Here is a 19,583-nt window from a genome sequence, read left to right on the forward strand (position 1 = left end):
TTTCACGATACATGGCTCTGTCCATTTTCCCGTTAATGCGATTAAGTTGTCCTGTGCCCTTAGCAGAAAAACACCCCCAAAGCAAAATGTTTCCACCCCCATGCTTGACGGTGGGGACGGTGTTTTAGGGGGTCATAGGCAGCAATTTTCTTCCTCCAAACACAGCGAGTTGAGTTAATGCCAAAGAGCTCTATTTTGGTCTCATCAGACCACAGCACCTTCTCCCAGTCACTCACAGAATCATTCAGGTGTTCATTGGCAAACTTCAGATGGGCCTGCACATGTGCCTTCTTGAGCAGGGGGACCTTGCGAGCCCTGCAGGATTTTAATCCATTGCGGTGTAATGTGTTTCCAATGGTTTTCTTGGTGACTGTGGTCCCTGCTAATTTGAGGTCATTCACTAACTCCTCCCGTGTAGTTCTAGGATGCTTTTTCACCTTTCTCAGAACCATTGACACCCCACGAGGTGAGATCTTGCGTGGAGCCCCAGAGCGAGGTCGATTGATGGTCATTTTGTGCTCCTTCCATTTTCGAACAATTGCACCAACAGTTGTCACCTTCTTTCCCAGCTTCTTGCTAATGGTTTTGTAGCCCATTCCAGCCTTGTGCAGGTCTACAATTTTGTCTCTCATCCTTGGACAGCTCTTTGGTCTTTCCCATGTTGGAGAGTTTGGAGTCTGCTTGATTGATTGATTCTGTGGACAGGTGTCTTTTATACAGGTGACTAGTTAAGACAGGTGTCCTTAATGAGGGTGACTAATTGAGTAGAAGTGTCTAACTACTCTGTGGGAGCCAGAACTCTTATTGGTTGGTAGGGGTTCAAAAACTTATTTCACTCAATGAAATGCAAATCAGTTGCTATCTTTTATTTAAGGTTATTTTTTCGATTTTCCTTTTGATGTGCTATCTGCCACTGTTAAAATAAACCTACCATTGAAATGATACTGTTCTGAGACTTTTCATTTCTTTGTCATTGGACAAACTTACAAAATCAGTGAGGGTTCAAATAATTATTTCCTCCACTGTATATACAGTGGGTTGCAAAAGTATTCGGCCCCCTTGAAGTTTTCCACATTTTGTCACATTACTGCCACAAACATGAATCAATTTTATTGGAATTCCACATGAAAGACCAATACAAAGTGGTGTACACGTGAGAAGTGGAACTTAAATCATACATGATTCCAAACATTTTTTACAAATAAATAACTGCAAAGTGGTGTGTGCGTAATTATTCGGCCCCCTTTGATCTGAGTGCAGTCAGTTGCCTATAGACATTGTCTTATGAGTGCTAATGACTAAATAGAGTGCACCTGTGTATAATCTAATGTCAGTACAAATACAGCTGCTCTGTGACGGCCTCAGAGGTTGTCTAAGAGAATATTGGGAGCAACAACACCGTGAAGTCCAAAGAACACACAAGACAGGTCAGGGATTAAGTTATTGAGAAATTTAAAGCAAGCTTAGGCTACAAAAAGATTTCCAAAGCCTTGAACATCCCACGGAGCACTGTTCAAGCGATCATTCAGAAATGGAAGGAGTATGGCACAACTGTAAACCTACCAATACAAGGCCATCCACCTAAACTCACAGGCCAAACAAGGAGAGCGCTGATCAGAAATGCAGTCAAAAGGCCCATGGTGACTCTGGACGAGCTGCAGAGATCTACAGCTCCGGTGGGAGACTTTGTCCATAGGACAACTATTAGTCATGCACCATACAAAGTTGGCCTTTATGGAAGAGTGGCAAGAAGAAAGGCATTGTTTACAGAAAGCATAAGAAGTCCCGTTTGCAGTTTGCCACAAGCCATGCGGGGGACACAGCAACCATGTGGAAGAAGGTGCTCTGGTCAGATGAGATCAAAATGGAATACAAAACGCTATGTGTGGCAGAAAACTAAAATTGCACATCACTCTGAACACACCATCCCCACTGTCAAATATGGTGGTGGCAGCTTCATACTCGAGGGGTGCATCTCTTCAGCAGGGACAGGGAAGCTGGTCAGAGTTGATGGGAAGATGGATGGAGCCAAATACAGGGTAAACTTGGAAGAAAACCTCTTGGAGTCTGCAAAAGACTTGAGACTGGGGCGGAGGTTCACCTTCCAGCAGGACAATGACCCTAAACATAAAGCCCGTGCAACAATGGAATGTTTTAAAACAAAACATATCTATGTGTTAGAATGGCCCAGTCAAAGTCCAGATCTAAATCCAATCGAGAATCTGTGGCAAGATCTGAAAACTGCTGTTCACAAACGCTGTCCATCTACTCTGACTGAGCTGGAGCTGTTTTGCAAAGAAGAATGGGCAAGGATTTCAGTCTCTAGATGTGCAAAGCTGGTAGAGACATACCCTAAAAGACTGGCAGCTGTAATTGCAGCAAAAGGTGGTTCTTCAAAGTATTGACTCAGGGGGCCGAATAATTACGCAAACCCCACTTTGCAGTTATTTATTTGTAAAAAAATGTTTGGAATGATGTATGATTTTCGATCCACTTCTCACATGTACACCACTTTGTATTGGTCTTTCGCATGGAATTCCAATAAAATTGATGCATGTTTGTGGCAGTAATGTGACAAAATGTGGAAAACTTCAAGGGGGGCGAATACTTTTGCAACCCACTATATCTTGATTTTCATTGCACAAAAACATTTTTCGCCTTAATAATTTTTATTACCTGACTGTCTGGGTTTGCAGTGCTAACTTCCTGTGCAAATGTCTAATATAGTTTGAGCGTTCTAAACTCCTCCCCATCCCAACCACCACAAGAGGTAACTGTGGTATAGGGTGATCAGCACCCTAAAAAAGAACACAGAAAAAATTGGGACGCGAATTGTGCGGTACATCACAGGTTCCATGGCAAATGTAAAAAAAGAGTTTTTATTCACAAAGGAAGGTGGCACAGGGGGCAGCCAACCACAGAAGGCAGGTGGAGATTTATAAACCTGACTCCACTCGGGTGACCAGCTGGAACTGGATCCGGTCGCACTCTTGGCAGAACAACAAAGGCGGAGCCACTGGGTACCGGAATACACCCCTCCAAAGGAGGGTGAAAAGAACAAAGGGGGGAAGAGGCACCCAATGATAGATAAAACTGTTAAAAACAGTTAAAATAAGAAAGGGAGAGGTGGCTTACCTCAAAAACAATCAATGAAGTTTAATTCTGCACAGGCAACGCGTTTCATGGGTCTAACACCCACTTCCTCAGGCCGAATACAGTGCCAGAGATGTATCTAGAGCCAAGAATGGAGGGTTATCAACAAGAGGTAGTCAGGAAGATGCTGGGAGGATGACCTTGTCCTTCTCCCCTCCTGTGCTCCACAAGGAGTCTGGTAATGGCTCAGTGCAGAGGAAGAATCTTCCACTGTGGACAGCTCTATACATTTAAACAAGACCTTTTTTAAGTTTTCATACATTACTTATGTATTAATGACCTTGGTGGGGTTGCAATACTGACTTAGGGCTGGGGCCCATTAGGAATCACAACTGAAATTGCTTAAGAGCTTTTTAGCGATATTTGCGGCATCCAGTGCGATTTCTGCCGATTTTGAAACATTTTTGAATTTAGTGCTAGCAATGTGTATAGCGATTGTAATTTCCATCAGCGCAAGGCTTTATGGGTAAAGCAAGTGGGTTTGAGTAGCAAAAGCGCTGCAAAATTGCTTTGTACAGTGATGGAAAAGCAATTTTGCAGTGATTCTATACTTTGTATTGAAGTGCAAGGGCTCCAGAAATGCTGCAGGCACTGTGATTTCGGTTAACCTCAATCCCTATTGTTGGATCATCTCCACTGACTTTCATTAACCTACTATTTTTGATTCCAAAATACTGCTGAATTTGCTCTACTGGAGCCCAGTCCTTACTGAACAAATGTCAGGCAGCTTATGCTTCAAACTCCCAGAAGCCAGAGGTAGACAGCGCTCATTCTGAACATACTAAAATGACCTACCCTTTTTTCACTAGGTCTTTATTGCAAAAGATAATACAGTCAGAGAAATATCAACATCATGTGCATTAATCAAAACATAGTTTCCAGCACAGCTGTGGTAGTTTGCAATATGTGACCAATAACATACACAAAAAACATTAAAGATCAAGGAAAAAAAAGAAACTAATATACTAACCAACCATAAGCACACTCATCTCCTTGTTTAGGACAAAAATGTAGAGATCAAAACATAAGCCAATCCAAAATAGAACAGAGAAAAAGCTTCCCAGGCCCATCAAAATATAATAAACTTATTAAGCAGAAAAAAATAGACGTCTTAGATCAATTTTCCCAATTTGCCTGATATATTGTCAAAGTATCGTTCAGAGTATGGTACAGATAGTCCATAAGTCGCACTTCTTCCAACCTATGTAGAGTTTATAGGATACGTGTAGTAGAAACGCCTACAGTTTTCCAATTACGAGCTATCGCCCAAAGAATATAACATACAAAAACAGTCACTCTCTTCCATTTCCTTAGAACATTGTCATTAGGTGCCAGGAGTAGACTGGCCTACCCTTTTTAAACTGGAAACGTTTCTTGTGTTAGGGCCTGTTTCCACTAAGTACGAATTCGCAATACAAATTTTCAGATTGAAAATGAAACCAATGAATGTCGATGGAGTCATTTCCATTGAATGCAAATTTTTGCATACAGGTCCGATGCAGAAAAAATATGGATTGCATGCTGCAGATTTCTGCCCCACGCATCTGTTTCCTATGTAATGATTCTTAGACGCACATGAAAATTTGCATTGAAATTTGCATAAAAACATGAAAATTCGCACACGGGAAAAATTTATGCAAAATGTAATATCCTAGTGGAAACAGACCCTTAATAAGCATTTTAAATTGTGCTTAGAGATACGTAACCTTCCTGTCACCTCATCTGTAAGCTCTGTCAAGTGCAGCACTATTCTCAGCCACAGCCATGAGTCACCGAGGTGCAGCATTTCCAGTGCTGACTTTCTGAAATTCTCTGCGAATCTTTAGCATTATTATGATTACTTCAGGCCCTCTCTCTTCAAGATTGGTAAGGACAAGAAGGAAATGAATAAAGAAAATGGTGCTCTGGTACAGCAATATTTCAAATGTAAGAGGATATCTATTTGGTAAACTCGGCCACTAGTTATCCAGGCTATACATCTATCAATGTCAGGGTTGCAGGAAGGACGACAGACTTCCTCTCTAAGGGCTCTTTCACATTAGGGCAGATTTTTTGCGTTTCAACGCAAAGGATAAAGTTTGCGTTACCCAAGGTGAAATGAAAGTCCATAGACTTTCATTTTAGCTTTCACATATAACGCAGCCTTTTTGTGCGTTGCGTTCCACTGCACCCAGGCGCAGTTTTTTGGCCAACGCTAGCTTTATGCGTTACAATGTTAGTCAATGTAAAACGCACACTATGCGCGTTTTTAATCCGTTAACGCAGATAATCAGTCCCAGAATGCAACAGAGGAACAATGTAGAAAGTTGACAACTAAAAGAAAAAAAAATTACCTGCGTTTTTCTATGTGCAGTAACGCATTGAAAACGGATTAAAAACGCACACTCACTGCAGTGCAACGCATATCAAAACGCAGTAAAAGGCATACAACAAAACGTATGCTTTGAGCGTTCTCCAACGCAAGCTCTGATGTGAAAGAGCCCTAAAATGTTACTATCCATGAAGAAGTCTTGGTTTATGTTACGGTAAAATAGCACTGTTTATGCTTCACACGGACACTTGTTGCTTCATTTTTTTATATTAGCCAATGCTTATAGCTGGTTTTCTAATTACTAATGTAGTGATCAGCTGGAAACAAATTAACTCAGTAATACAGATTTGTCTACAGTTATGTCCCATCCACATTAATAAATAACAAGTGGTCCTGTACAGGCAGTCAGTGGATAACTTACAGTATACAGAGTACTAAGAGTTAATAAGTGGGCCTGGACAGGCAGCCAGTAGATAACTTATACAGAGTACTAATAGTTAATAAGTGGGCCTGGACAGGCAGCCAGTAGATAACTTATACAGAGTACTAATAGTTATTAAGCGGTCCTGGACAGGCAGCCACTGGATAACTTATACAGAGTACTAATAGTTAATAAGTGGGCCTGAACAGGCAGCCAGTGGATAACTTACAGTATACAGAGTACTAATAGCTAATAAGTGGGCCTGAACAGGCAGCCAGTGGATAACTTACAGTATACAGAGTACTAATAGTTAATAAGTGGGCCTGAACAGGCAGCCAGTGGATAACTTACAGTATACAGAGTACTAAGAGTTAATAAGGGGTCCTGGACAGGCAGCCAGTGGATAACTTACAGTATACAGAGTACTAAGAGTTAATAAGTGGTCCTGGTGGACAGGCAGCCAGTAGATAACGTATACAGAGTACTAATAGTTAATAAGTGGGCCTGGACAGGCAGCCAGTAGATAACTTATACAGAGTACTAATAGTTAATAAGTGGGCCTGGACAGGCAGCCAGTAGATAACTTATACAGAGTACTAATAGTTAATAAGTGGGCCTGGACAGGCAGTCAGTAGATAACTTATACGGAATACTAATAGTTAATAGGTGGGTCTGGACAGGCAGTCAGTAGATAACTTATACAGAGTACTAATAGTTAATAATTGGGACTGGTCAGGCAGCCAGTGGATAACTTATACAGAGTACTACCAAACAAGCACAGATCCATACAGGGCCTTAGTATTTAATGTTTGCCCATTGTAAAAAAAATGTTCTAATCCTATTTGGCATCCCTAAATTTAGCACAGCATCTGTATTGCTGGCAAGGTGCATCACTGTGGGATGTACTGTAGGCTATTAATTGAGCAGAAACCCCTGGTCTCCCAGAGTCCTCTGGGGTAGAATTCTGTGAGATCGTAGCCTGGGCTAATCATCACGGTGAAGGTGGAGCTACAAACCATCTTACCAGCAGCTGAAGAATTGGTCTGAATCAGTCTCTAATATTACATAAAATACGTTTTTTGCAAATACGAAACATTTTTCTGTTAGATTTATGCAAAGTTTGCACAAAACATTCCTTTTAGTGAACCAAGAGACAAGCGTGCAACTCAAAAACAGAGATTATCAGGAGTAAAATTAATAACACAGATTAAACACCATCATTGCTTTCCTTTACAGTCTGTCTAAACCTCTTTAGTTTGGATATATTTACATGCAGTCATCGGATAAAGAATGAGGTTGATATATGTTTTTTAAAAAACCTCTGATGACCATACCACTTTCCACAAATAACTTGCTTACTCCATAAGATATTGGTGGCATAACACTGTATTTAAAAGATCCTCAGTTCTATAACTGGTCAATTCAGAAACAAATATGATGCAAAGCAGAGAACACATTAAGTAATGTTGCTACACGTGTTTGAGTGTGCCATTATTATTTCATTGCTCATCTGTATGCAGCTAAAGCATGATCCTGATACTACACATGCACTAATGAAGTTCATTAGAGTATCCTCTTGATGCCAAAGGCACGTCACTGTTTGCCACTGGAGACAAAACATTTATATAAGAGCTTTGCCACTTTTAATGATCAAATCAGTGTATTGACAGCACTAAACATGCAATGGTTCAGGCTTTGTCAATAGGCAGGTGGAAATTCTGAGAGTTGTTGATTAATCTCCTAATACCAACTCTTGTCTATTTCAATCACTGTATTTTTATTGTGGTGGTTGGAGGACAAATACTAATTACATTATATGTCCATTTGAACCTATGGCATCAAGCTAATCTGTCTTTCTCAAAGGAGGAAAAGGACTCAGTAGGGCAAATGAAATCAATGATTTGCTTTTTGGTCTTTGGTTGGAAACTGTCTAACAGAGCCAGTGCTGAACACAGTACCATATATTATAGAGATTAAAGATCATAAAGACTGGCACCAGCCTCACCACACCCACTGTATAGCTAACATACCAAACAATTCAGATGGTCGGTAAGATACTAATCATTTTAAATCAAAGCATTTTTATTTTGTAAATGTATGCAACTTGACACTGGGCTAAATTAAATGCAGCAGCTGATTGTTTTGATTGGTCTAATTCCAAGCTGCTTAAAGTGAACCTCCGGACTAAAAATCGACTCGGCAGCACTGAAAAGGCTTGGTGTTTCTTTAACAGTTTCACAGCATCAGAACTTTGTTTCTCTTATACAAGCCTCATTTTTAGCTGCACAGAAGAAAACTGCCCGGGCATTTTTCCCCGGATGCTGTGCAAAGCCTGATTGGATTTCTGATTTTGTTGTTCTCGTTCTGCTGTTTTGGTGCAAATTTTTTTTTTTTTTCATTTTGAATTTGACATTTGAAGCCTAGCATGTGCAGCTGGGAGGGGTAATCAGGACACAGGACAGTTGGAACTGTGTCTCCTGCTACCTGTCACCTACTTTCAACCAAAAAGATGGCTGCCCCCATGACAAAGATTGCAGCCCCCATGAATCACAAACATTTGCCTGTTCCTTTAAAACAGGGTGGGTAAGAGATTATATTACCTATCTATTCTAATTAACATAACTAATGTAACTTGATGACAGTATGTTTGTTTAGGCTGAAGTTCCCCTTTAAAGAGGAACAGTAATAAAAATAAAGTAATGAATAAAATTGCTTATATTTTACAATACCATGTTCATTTATAGATTATTTAATCATGGTTTGCCCATTGTAAAATCTTTCCTTTCCCTAATTTACATTCTAAGGCCTGGAACCCACTGAAATCAGCAAACGCAAAACGCAACCGCTAGCATTTTGTCTGAGCGGTTTGCAAGCGGATTCATGTGCGTTTTTGGTCATGTTTTGCAACATTGTATTTTTTTGCCCAGCGGGTGCGTAGCGTTTTGCGTTTTTATCCTGATTGGTCCTGTGAATTATTTTTCATTTTGTTACAGTGTGCTGAACCGCAAAACGCTAGCAAAACCGCTCAGTTTAGGTTTTGCTGAGCGTTTCCGCTAGCGGTTCAATACTTTACATTGAAGCGCTAACGCTCCCAAAATGCTGCAGGTCCTGCGTTCGCGTTTCTGAGAAACGCAAACGCTCCTGTGGAAGTTGCCCCATCCATTAACATTAGCCCAGCGTTTTGGCAAACTGCTAGCGTATCGCAGTGCTGCCAAAACGCTGCCAAAAGCGCTCCTGTGGGTTCCAGCCCTAAAAGTTATCACAGGTGGTGACATCTTTAGTTCTGCCAGATCTGTACGGAAAGGTTCATTACTGAGAGTTCTATGCACAGAGTGATATTGTTTGCTTGGCTGTTATTGTTTGCTTGGCTGTTATTTCCCACAATGCAATGGGGTTCACAGACAGCAAACTGTCAGGACCATGATCATGACATCACACTGACACTGTGGGAGGGGTTTCACCACAATATAAGTCACAGACCTACCCTGATCATCTATTCAAGAAAAAGTAAGGATTTCTCACGGGAAAGGAGGTATCAGCTACTGATTGGAATGAATCCTTGGTTAAAGTTCCTCTTAAAAGGACAACTAAAGTGAGAGGGATTTGAAGACTACCATATTTATTTCCTTTTAAACAAATTGCCTGGTTGTCCTGCAGATCTTTTGCCTCTACTACTTATAGTTGTAGACCCTCAACAAGCATGCAGATTAAATGGTGGACTTGCTGCATGCTTGTTTTATTCAGACACTACTGATGCCAGGAAGATAAGCAGGAAGCCAGGCAACTAGTAATGTTTAAAATGAAATAAATATGGCAGCCTCCATATCCCTCTCACATCAGTTGTCCTTTAAACTCGAATAAAATTAACATTGAATTTGCGTTAACTAAAAAGTATTAGCATTTCACGGTCCATCGCTACTAAACAATGATGAAAACGCATACTTATATAATCCGGCCACACAATATAATATCAGTCTATATTAACACATGAGCACTGGTAGTATAAACATTAAGTTGGAGACTAGGAGGGATTGTAAAGAGACGCAATCCATGGGTGCTAAACAAGTGCCTGTGAGAAGACTACAACTCCCACAATGCTTTCCTGCTGCACAGAGCATGAAGTTTATACTGTATCTAAAGCACTTCCATTTCACAGTTATTTTAGTTTTAGGCAGAGTGGGAAGACAAGCTGTCCATACGCTCTGTTTCTCCACTGAAATCACCATCACTATCACTACTTATATCACTAGATGTATTTAAAGGGAACCTAAACTGAGAAGGATGTGGATTTTTTTGTAAATAATACCAGTTGCTTGACTCTCCTGCCAATCTTCTGCCTGTAATGCCTAAAATACACGGATCGACCCCCGCCGCTTCCCCGCGTGCGCGCGGATCGATTGCCGCTCGTCCCCGCCGGCGCTTCGTTATCAGCGCTCGATTCCCTGCCATTGTCCGCCGGCGGTGATTGAGCGGGCCAGCTGAATATTATCAGCTGGCTGGATCAGCTGGTCGATACACGGTACAGAAACGTACCGTAATCCCCAGCATAATACTTTTAGCCACAGCCCCTTAACATGCATGCAGATCAGGTGTTCTGACTAAAGTCAGACTGGATTAGCTGCATGCTTGTTTCAGGTCTGTGATTCAGCCACTATTGCAGCCAAAGAGAACAGCAGGACTGACAAGCAACTGGTATTGTTTAAAAGGAAACATCCATGTCCCGCTCAGTTTAGGTCCGCTTCTAAAACAGTGGACTGAGATCTGTCAACAATGTCTTGTGAAATCCCCAGTCATTTGACCATTGACATGTGTCTAATGATTCATGCCCACAGACAAGAAACTGTATTCATAAGAATGGGCCACAGGAATCTGGCAAGGTGGGACTATTTTTGTCATATTCTATCATCATTGTGAACCATTTGCTAATGTATGCTGAATTTAAAGTGGACCTGAACTCTTGCACAAGACAGAAGGAAAACACATAGAAATGCATCCTGTATGTACTTAGAGAGTTTAGCATGTCTAATTCCCCCTCATCTGTGACTAATCACAAGTGTAATTTGACCCCTTAGTTGTGTCAGCTGACTGCCACAGCAGAGAGCTCATCTGTAAACACAGGATGTTAATATGTCTGTTCCCATGAAAGCAGGAAGCAGACAAACTGCAGATTTATTGCAGGATTTGTATCTGTAACTTTTTATAGCTGTAACAAAGAAATGTTTTTCTTTAACAGTTATTATGCTGTTGCTTATGTTTTACAGCTGAGATGAAGTTCTGAGTTCAAGTCCGCTTTAACGTACACCTGAACTGAGGGAAATGGAAGCTTCCATATTTATTTCCTTTTAAACATTACCAGTTACCAGGCTGGAAGTACTGCTCTTTGGCTGCAGTAGTGCCTGAGGGTAGGGGAACGGGGGAATGTTTGAGGGGGGGGGGGATGTTTGGAGGTTGGGGAGAGCAGTGCAAGCTTTGCTGTGGGATGTTAGAATAAATTAAATCCTGCAATTGAGCTTTAATGTACATTGATAGCAAAAAGCTGGTTCAAACTAGGCCCAGGCCCCTCCTGCTACACCAGTAGACAACCTTCGTATAGGGATCAGATACTTCCTGGTTGTGACTAGGAGACCTATTATTTGTTTAAAAAAAAAACTTTAATTTTCTAGATTCTGTGACGTTTCCACTTGATATTAATTAAGTTACCAAACTATTGTATGATCTCTCTTGGGACCGTTTGTACTTTTCTGGTTAAATCAAGTTTATTAAACATCTGAAATTGTACAGTCGTTTGTACTTTTACTATTTGTCTGTAACTCACCAACAGTTGCACGCATTATACGCTTGTTACAAAGTGTCTGAAATGTTTATTTTGAAAATCAATAAAAACTATTGACAACAAACTAACCAGCATTTTCCTTTACTAATCTAAAATAGAAGCAAGTGCAATGTTAGTTCATTTTCACAAAACCAGATGCCAAATTCCAAAAAGTCAGTGCCAAAATAAATATTGTTGATTTTATTATTATTAAATTATAAAGTGCCAACATATTCTGTGGAACTGTACAAAGTACTAAACAAACATGGGGTAAATAATAATACAGACTGGTATACACCAATATACAAAATACAGAATTGGTACAAAATACAGAACTGCTGATTACAGTGACAAAAGTAACAGGATTCATAAAATGAATAAGAAATTACAAGGCACAAAAGGGTGAGAGAGCCCTGCCCTTGCAAGCTTACAATCTAAAGGAATCAGGAGTGAATAAGAGAAGACAGTAGACGAGGAAACTATAGAGGAAGGGACTTTCAAGGGGAGAAAAAAAGAAAATAGGTGAAGTTAGCAAAGGGTTAGGAGATACAAAAGGAACTTGGTCACTTCCTCTACTTGGCAACATTCATAACCAGGACAGGAAGTAGAGGGAAATGTTCCAAAAATGAACACATACAGCAATGGCTTTAGCCTTTCTCTACCAGAAAAGGGTTTGGCAAGGCAATAAGAAGGAACTTAATTTTGCCCACCAGTAGTCCACCCCCCTACACATATATTATACATCGAGTACCACAATACTTGAACCAGAATACTGTAAAGGAGGCCACTTATTATGCAACTGCACATTCACCTCAGAAGCCTTTTCTTGATTTTTACAGATTCTTGCTCACGGCTGGAAATCAAAGGAGTCCCGCACTAGTCACAGCATCAGCATATGCTGAAGCCTTCAGATCCCAATTCATCTTTCTCCAACTCTGGATAAAATAACTGCAAAGGTGTGTTTCTGTAGTCAGAAGATAACCTCAGCAGGATGCTAGATTCTCAAGACTGATTGTCATCTTATGACTGCCAAACATGCCAATTTCCTTGTGATGCGCTGCATGGTAATTCCTCTGAAAAGTATCTGGGCACGGTCTTATGGAAATTAGCACAGAATAAATAACCAGTTTATATACCAGGTTTAGTGCTCCCAGAATCAGAGTACAGTAGGAACACACACCACATTTGTGTCTGTCCGTTCTTTTTGCTGTGTAAGCTCATACTGCAGTTGCAGCGTCAACGATCTATGGAGGTTTCTGCAAACTGCCTCAGGGAGTTACAGTGCTCAAGGCACATGACTGTAAGCATAAGCATTTGTCTCAGATATAATCTGTGGCGCAGGCAATATGTATTGTGAAGGCTGTGCGCTGTGTGTACCAGTCCTCGCTAATGTAAAAACACATTTTACCATTCAGACACCTGTCTGCCCAGTGTTACGTAATGCGGCTTTACACATTCAGAGTATTTTTGGAAGCTTATTGTGGAGAGTGTAGACCCAGAACAAACTGTACAACACTGGTAACTTAGAGCTGAACTCAGCAACCTTAGAGCCAGATGTTTAACTGTGAGAGCGCAGGTCTAACATCTACTCCCAGTAACAGCCACAAAGGTTCAAAAACAGCACTTAGAGACCCAAATTTACATAAAGCTAATTTCCACAGCCAACTTTACCCTCAAACTATATTCTGGTTGGTCCTTTATATATTTGACATTACAGTAATGGTCAGTGAGAGTTCCCATTACGTTATAAGCCTTACATAAAGCTGCAGGAGGGAACAGGCTGGAGCTAAAGCAGATATTTGCATAGCAGAGCTCATCTACAGTCTACTAATGTGATACCAGGTAAATGGATTTAAACAAATACAGAAATAAAAAAAGCATCATGAAAACGGCATTTGCAAAGGACATCATTATTTTTTCTTTCTCTGTTCATAATGGCCAGCAGATATTCTCATTGATTCACCACAAAACATTTCCAAGGCAACACCTGACAAAGGGCATTGGGAATTGCAAAGTGTTTTGTTAGAAATGAAAACAGGGAAGAACAATCAAGCACCAAAACCGCAACAGAAAATATTGCAGCAAGTGATTGTAAAAAACAAGTGTTTATAATAAGGATAATATAAAATAATTCACTGAAATAGCTTCTACAGTGTAATAATTCTAGTAAGTTGGACAATTTATTGTAGCTCTATTTTTGTATACTGTTATAATGTTAAAAGTAAGCCAATAATGTATTAAACACACTTAAAAAAACATATAATGGGATCACATGGGAATTTTAAGTTTGTTCGGTAGCTAAAAGAAGCATGTCTATAAAAAAAAGTTCTACTTGTTTACATGACTCCTCCATATCGAGGGGACGCCATCGACCTTTGCTTGGGCAAGTATCATGCGCTTAGGCAAGGGTCACACTTATATGAATCACATGCATTTTGCCACAGAGCAAAATGAATGTGAAAAAAAACATGCGAAAACGCACATACTGTATATTTCATACCATAAGACGCTCCTGACCATAACACACACCAAGGTTTTGAGGGAAAAAAACAGGGGAAACAACATTCTAAACCTGGTGTGTCCGTGGTGCAGGGGCATCATGTGGAGCTTTGTTTCCACTCACAGCTGTAAACCTTTTGGTTTTCCATTTTGTTTCTCTAAAGAAAGGATAATTGATCAAGTGGCAACTGCATATTCCAGGCAGCTTCTCATGCAAGCAGGTAATCTGGAAAAAAGAACAAAATTGAAGAACTTACCTTTGGTGCGTGCTGGCAAGCAGCTTGCTTGCATGAGAAGCTGCCTGCAGCATGCAGATGCCACTTGATTGATCATCCTTTCTTTTGAGCACAAAAGGAGAAACAGAAGGTTTACTGCTGTTAGTCTTGTCCCACTATATGCAGCCCAGGGACCAAGGGTTTCCGGCATGTGTGGTCTAACCCGTTGAAGCAGCTGGTAGCCTCCATCGATGTGGGGCGGCTGTGAGGCTGGATTATCGTGCGGACCTTCAGCGGCTTGTAGGTTCAGCATCAAACTCGGCACGGAGAAGCTAGGCTGGATCAGCGTGTACGGTGTTTGGACTCAGCCGCAGGTTGCTCCCAACTTCCTGTATTGAAGCCAGGTCCTAAACTTGTGCCCCGGCCGCCTGCGTGTGGGGTCTGGCGTGGTAGTTGCCACAAACTTGCAGGGTACTTTGGAGTGGTATACACCAATGGAGATTGCAATTTAGACCATGGGTCCCCAACCTGGGGGCCGTGGCCCCCTGGGGGTCCTTGGGCAGATTTCTGGGGGGCCGCGGCTTCTCTCTCTCCCCCCGCGGCCACCGCTCCTGTTACCTTATGAGCGGGCGGCCGCTACCTTCCTTATATTCCTCCAGCCATATTCCTCCAGCCGCGGCTCTCCTCTTCACAGCATGTCGTATTACAGCAGCGCTTCCTGTGCGGCTGCTGTAAGGAGCCACGGGAGCCGGGACAGCGGTTTCCATGGTAACGGTGATGCGTATCGCCGCTACAGGAAGCCGCTGCTCCGCCTCCTTACCTCCTTAGAGCAGCCACGCAGGAAGCGCTGCTGTAATACGAAATGCTGTGAAGAGGAGAGCCGCGGCTGGCGGAATATAAGGAAGGAAGTGGCCGCCCGCTCATAAGGTAACAGGAGCGGCGGCCACGGGGTGGAGAGGGCACCTCTGCTAGCTACACTGGGGCGGCCACACTGGGCACACTGTACTGGCCACACTGTACTGGCCACACTGGGCTAACTGTACTGGCCACACTGGGCTAACTGTACTGGCCACACTGGGCTAACTGTACTGGCCACACTGGGCTAACTGTACTTGCCACACTGGGCTAACTGTACTTGCCACACTGGGCTAACTGTACTTGCCACACTGGGCTAACTGTACTTGCTACACTGGGCTAACTGTACTTGCTACACTGGGATAACTGTACTTGCTACACTGGGCTAACTGTACTTGCTATACTGGGGTAACTGTACTAACTATATTGGGGTAACTATACTACCTAACTATACTGAGGCAACTATAGTCCTTATACAGGGGCAACTGTGTTACCTACCTATACTGGGGGCAACTATACCTAGTTACCTACTTACCTATATAATACACTCAAAATCAGGGAAAAGAGGGGGGCTGCCACCGCCACTAAACACGCCCCACCCCTCCGGGGGGGCCCCAGAGAAAAGTTTGGTTGGGATAGTGGGCCCCAGGCTTAAAAAGGTTGGGGACCCCTGATTTAGACCACAGGAAGGTTTCACTGTGCCATACTGAAAAGCCTTGGTCCCTGGGCTGCAGATACTAGCAGTTGCCGCGTTGAGAAGGGGATGGAGATAGCACATTCGGACCGTAACACGCACTGAATTTCCCCCCTATACTTTTGGGGGACAAAAGGTGCCTTATGGTCCGAAAAATACGGTAATAATAGTCGATGGCCTGCACAAAAAATGCATTGGTATGCATTTTTCAATGTGTTTTTTTGGTGGAGAAAACAAAATTGCTTTCTTACAACAGAAAGAATTTGCGATAATTCAGGTTGGAGTGATCTCCAAGATGTCTCCCAGTGCATCGCTGCTGAAATATGCAAATTATCCATTGTTGTCCCTGTGAGCTAGCCACACCTCCAGGTCTGCTGTAATGATGTGTCAGCTTATTAGCCTCAATAATCCAAAATGCATACAGACTGTTTTGGATTGATTCATCCTCATCAGTGCATGACATGGATTGATGTGACTCTATGGGGTAGGACTTGAAACACCCAGAGGTACAGAGTACCTAACAAGCTCATGGTGAACCAGAACTCATAGGAGTGTGTAAGGGGCTACAATGGACCACAAAGCCCTCTTACTAAAATGCTATAGATTTTAGTAAGAGGGCTTTTTGGTTTTTGGTCCATTGTAGCTCCTTACACACTCATAGGAGTTCTGTTTCAGCATGAGCTTGCTAGGTACCCTGTACCTCTTGCTGCAGAAATAAACGCTTAAGTGTATTCTTTCAGCATAATGTGCTTTGCTACTGCAATTTGCATTGGCTTTGCTACTGCGATTTGCATGGGTTTTTGAAAAAGAAGTGGAAAAATTAGTTGAAAATTATTTTTTTCATTTATCCAAAATGAATATTAATTACCGTAAGATGCAAAATGGAAACGCACTATAAAACGCACCCAAAAACACAAACCCAGGAAAAATGCAGAACTGCACATCGCAGAAAAACAATGCCTTTGTGCACTGAAGTGTGACTCCAGTCTTACTGATACGCCTCATATGTGTCCCTAGACTTCCTGAGTCTGCATACATATTTTGTATCAGACTCCCGCAAAGCTGCTGAGAGACAGTCCTTGGAATTTACCTCAGCAAAGTCACCTTGGAAGCTGAAGGAAATCTTTTATGAGCTAATAAAATTGCTTCTTAGCCAGAGAAATAGGAAATCATCAAAAACTACCCTTCCTTATTTCTCTCAATTCAGATTTCATTTTAACATTGCAGGAAGTAAATATGTTGCTAGACGTGAAATGTAGAGCCAGTTGGACTTTTCCAGCTATAGTACACCTTAGGCCGGTTTCACACTCAAAACTGGCATTAGAGTTGCGATGTCATGGTTGCATTGCACCGCAACGCCAAAAACAGCCACTGTGGATTTCCGCATTGATACGTGGTAATCCCTATCTTGCCAAGTAAAAAGTGAGGCTCTCTAGCACTCACTTTATGTGGCCGAAAAGACAAAGTGCACGGAAGTGTATTGATAAAATACGCGTCTGTGCATGCGTGCCGCAACGCTACCGCAGGATTGTTTTTTAAATACTAGCGTCGCCATAGACTTACATGACTTTCGCCACAGGTCTCCACGCAAATTGATGGTAACATAGGTATGCGTTCCTATCGGGGTTGCGGCAATTACATCACTTCGCTGCCTAGCGTCGGTATGAAAGGCCCCATAGACTTTTATTGATGTAGAATTGGCCAGCGGCGAAACCAGGCTCACACAAAGCGCCAGCCGCATGCGCACAGATCGCTCTCATGCCGCCGGGACTCTGTACAGAAAACGGAGAAGATGGAGGATGGTGGCATGGGATTGATCCGTGCGCATGGGGCTGCAGTAAGCCCCAGGTATGTATAAAACTTTTATTTATTATCGTCTCTGGAACACTTTAAAGTGCCGACTACCTGTACAATTTTCAGGGGAAAAGTGCTCAGATAAATGAGAGCACATTGGAAGAAAATAAACCTTGTTGATTGTCCCAAATCAAATTTTGAACGAATGAAATGCAAATGTGTAAGGCCACATACACACATCAGACTATAGTCTTTGGAAAATGAAAGATCACAGACCAATCTTACCACCCTTCATGTAGTATGAGAGCCATACTCTACACAGTCTTTTCTATGGAGCTGAACTCCCCATCAGAAAAAAATCTTTGCAAGATGCTGCACACAAAGATGCTGTACAGACACAAAAGATCAGTATCTGCAAAAGATCTGTTCCTGCCAAAAATCTATTCCTGCAACTTGCAATGATAGTCTATGAGATCTGCAGATCATCATACACACATGATTTAACTGACATTCATCAGGCACAACTGTTATCCCTACAGCTAAATTAAAAGCCAGGGTTTTAGTTCACAGAAGAATGCATTCTTATGCTTAGTCACCTATACTGCGTAGAAGTACCCAGGTAAACATAGGTGTCCTAACTCTGGCCCTGTAACATGCATAGTGCAGACATGCAAACACATTCATTGCATCAAACCTATCAATGGATTAGGAGCACACATCCTAACTTCCTCTCCTGGGAAAGACAGTGCATCTTACCAATCGCACAAGGGAGCTAATGTTATGTGTCCATGTGCACCATGCGCATACACCAGCATAAACTGTCTGCATGCTGACAAACATACAGGGGAAGGGGGGAGTGCACCGAATTGGACCCTAGCCACAGGGGTCAATGATAAGAATAAACATACATATATCCAGGCACATCGCCTCTATTTAATGTCCTAACTAGAGGCGATGTGCCTGGATATATGTATGTTTAATGTGACAAACAAAACATGGCCGCTGTATCACAGGAATAAATAATCATGAAACTGTTAAAGCGGTTTGCAGCTAGATTTGCGGTGTAAACTATCTAAACTTTAGATAAGATATATAGACAAGTAAAGCTGGCCATACACTGGCCCGATTTGCCGCTGTTTCGACAGCAGATTCGATCACTGGGATCGAATCTGCTGCCAATCGTTCATGCTAAACGCACCCGCCGATCCGATTTCCTCCCGAAATCGGATTGGTCCGTCGATCGCGCCATGCGGGAAATTACCGCCGATCGCCCGCGGGTAGGGAGCGCGTCGCTAGCAGCGGCCGATCAGATACAGGTATACATTACCTGATGCTGGCTCCCGGGCATCTTCTCCGCGCTGCACCGCTCTGTTCCTGCTTCCATCCCAGCAAAACATTAACTTCCTGTGTCACTCCAGTGACCAGGAAGTTCAAATAGAGGGTGTTCTATTTGAACTTCCTGGTCACGGAGTGACACAGTGTACGCTGGGATGCGGTGCGGGATGCTGGGATGCGGTGCAGCGCGGAGAAGAGGACCAGGAGCCAGCTTCAGGTAATGTATACGGGGGGGGGGGGGGGGGGGTAGGCGGCAGGAGCAGCTCAACAGATTGTGATCGGTTTCAGGCTGAAATCGATTCACAATCTGTTTGCAGTAAATGCAGCCATACGATCCCTCTCTGATCAGATTCGATCAGATAGGGATCTGTCAGTTGGTCAATCTAATGGCAAATCGACCAGTGTATGGCTACCTTTACTTGTCATAGTTATCTTTTCATCCACAACACCAGCTGTCTGGCAGTCCTGCTGGTCTATTTGGCTGCAAAAGTGTC

General features: G+C 42.3%; 1 protein-coding gene across 3 annotated transcripts in view; it reads right to left on the reverse strand.

The window, feature by feature from the left end:
• Positions 1 to 19,583, reverse strand: part of OTUD7A (OTU deubiquitinase 7A) — a 259,837-nt gene that overhangs the window by 180,626 nt on the left and 59,628 nt on the right. Inside the window, exon 1 of one of the 3 annotated variants that reach the window (XM_068272541.1) lies at positions 14,635 to 14,838. The exons of the other annotated variants lie outside the window; for them this stretch is intronic. The gene's annotated coding sequence lies outside the window, so the exon portion shown is untranslated. Of the gene's footprint in view, positions 1 to 14,634; positions 14,839 to 19,583 lie in introns of those variants that run through there. 3 annotated transcript variants of the gene reach the window in all.

Source organism: Hyperolius riggenbachi, chromosome 3 (assembly GCF_040937935.1).
Source record: "Hyperolius riggenbachi isolate aHypRig1 chromosome 3, aHypRig1.pri, whole genome shotgun sequence".
Taxonomy (NCBI): domain Eukaryota; kingdom Metazoa; phylum Chordata; class Amphibia; order Anura; family Hyperoliidae; genus Hyperolius; species Hyperolius riggenbachi.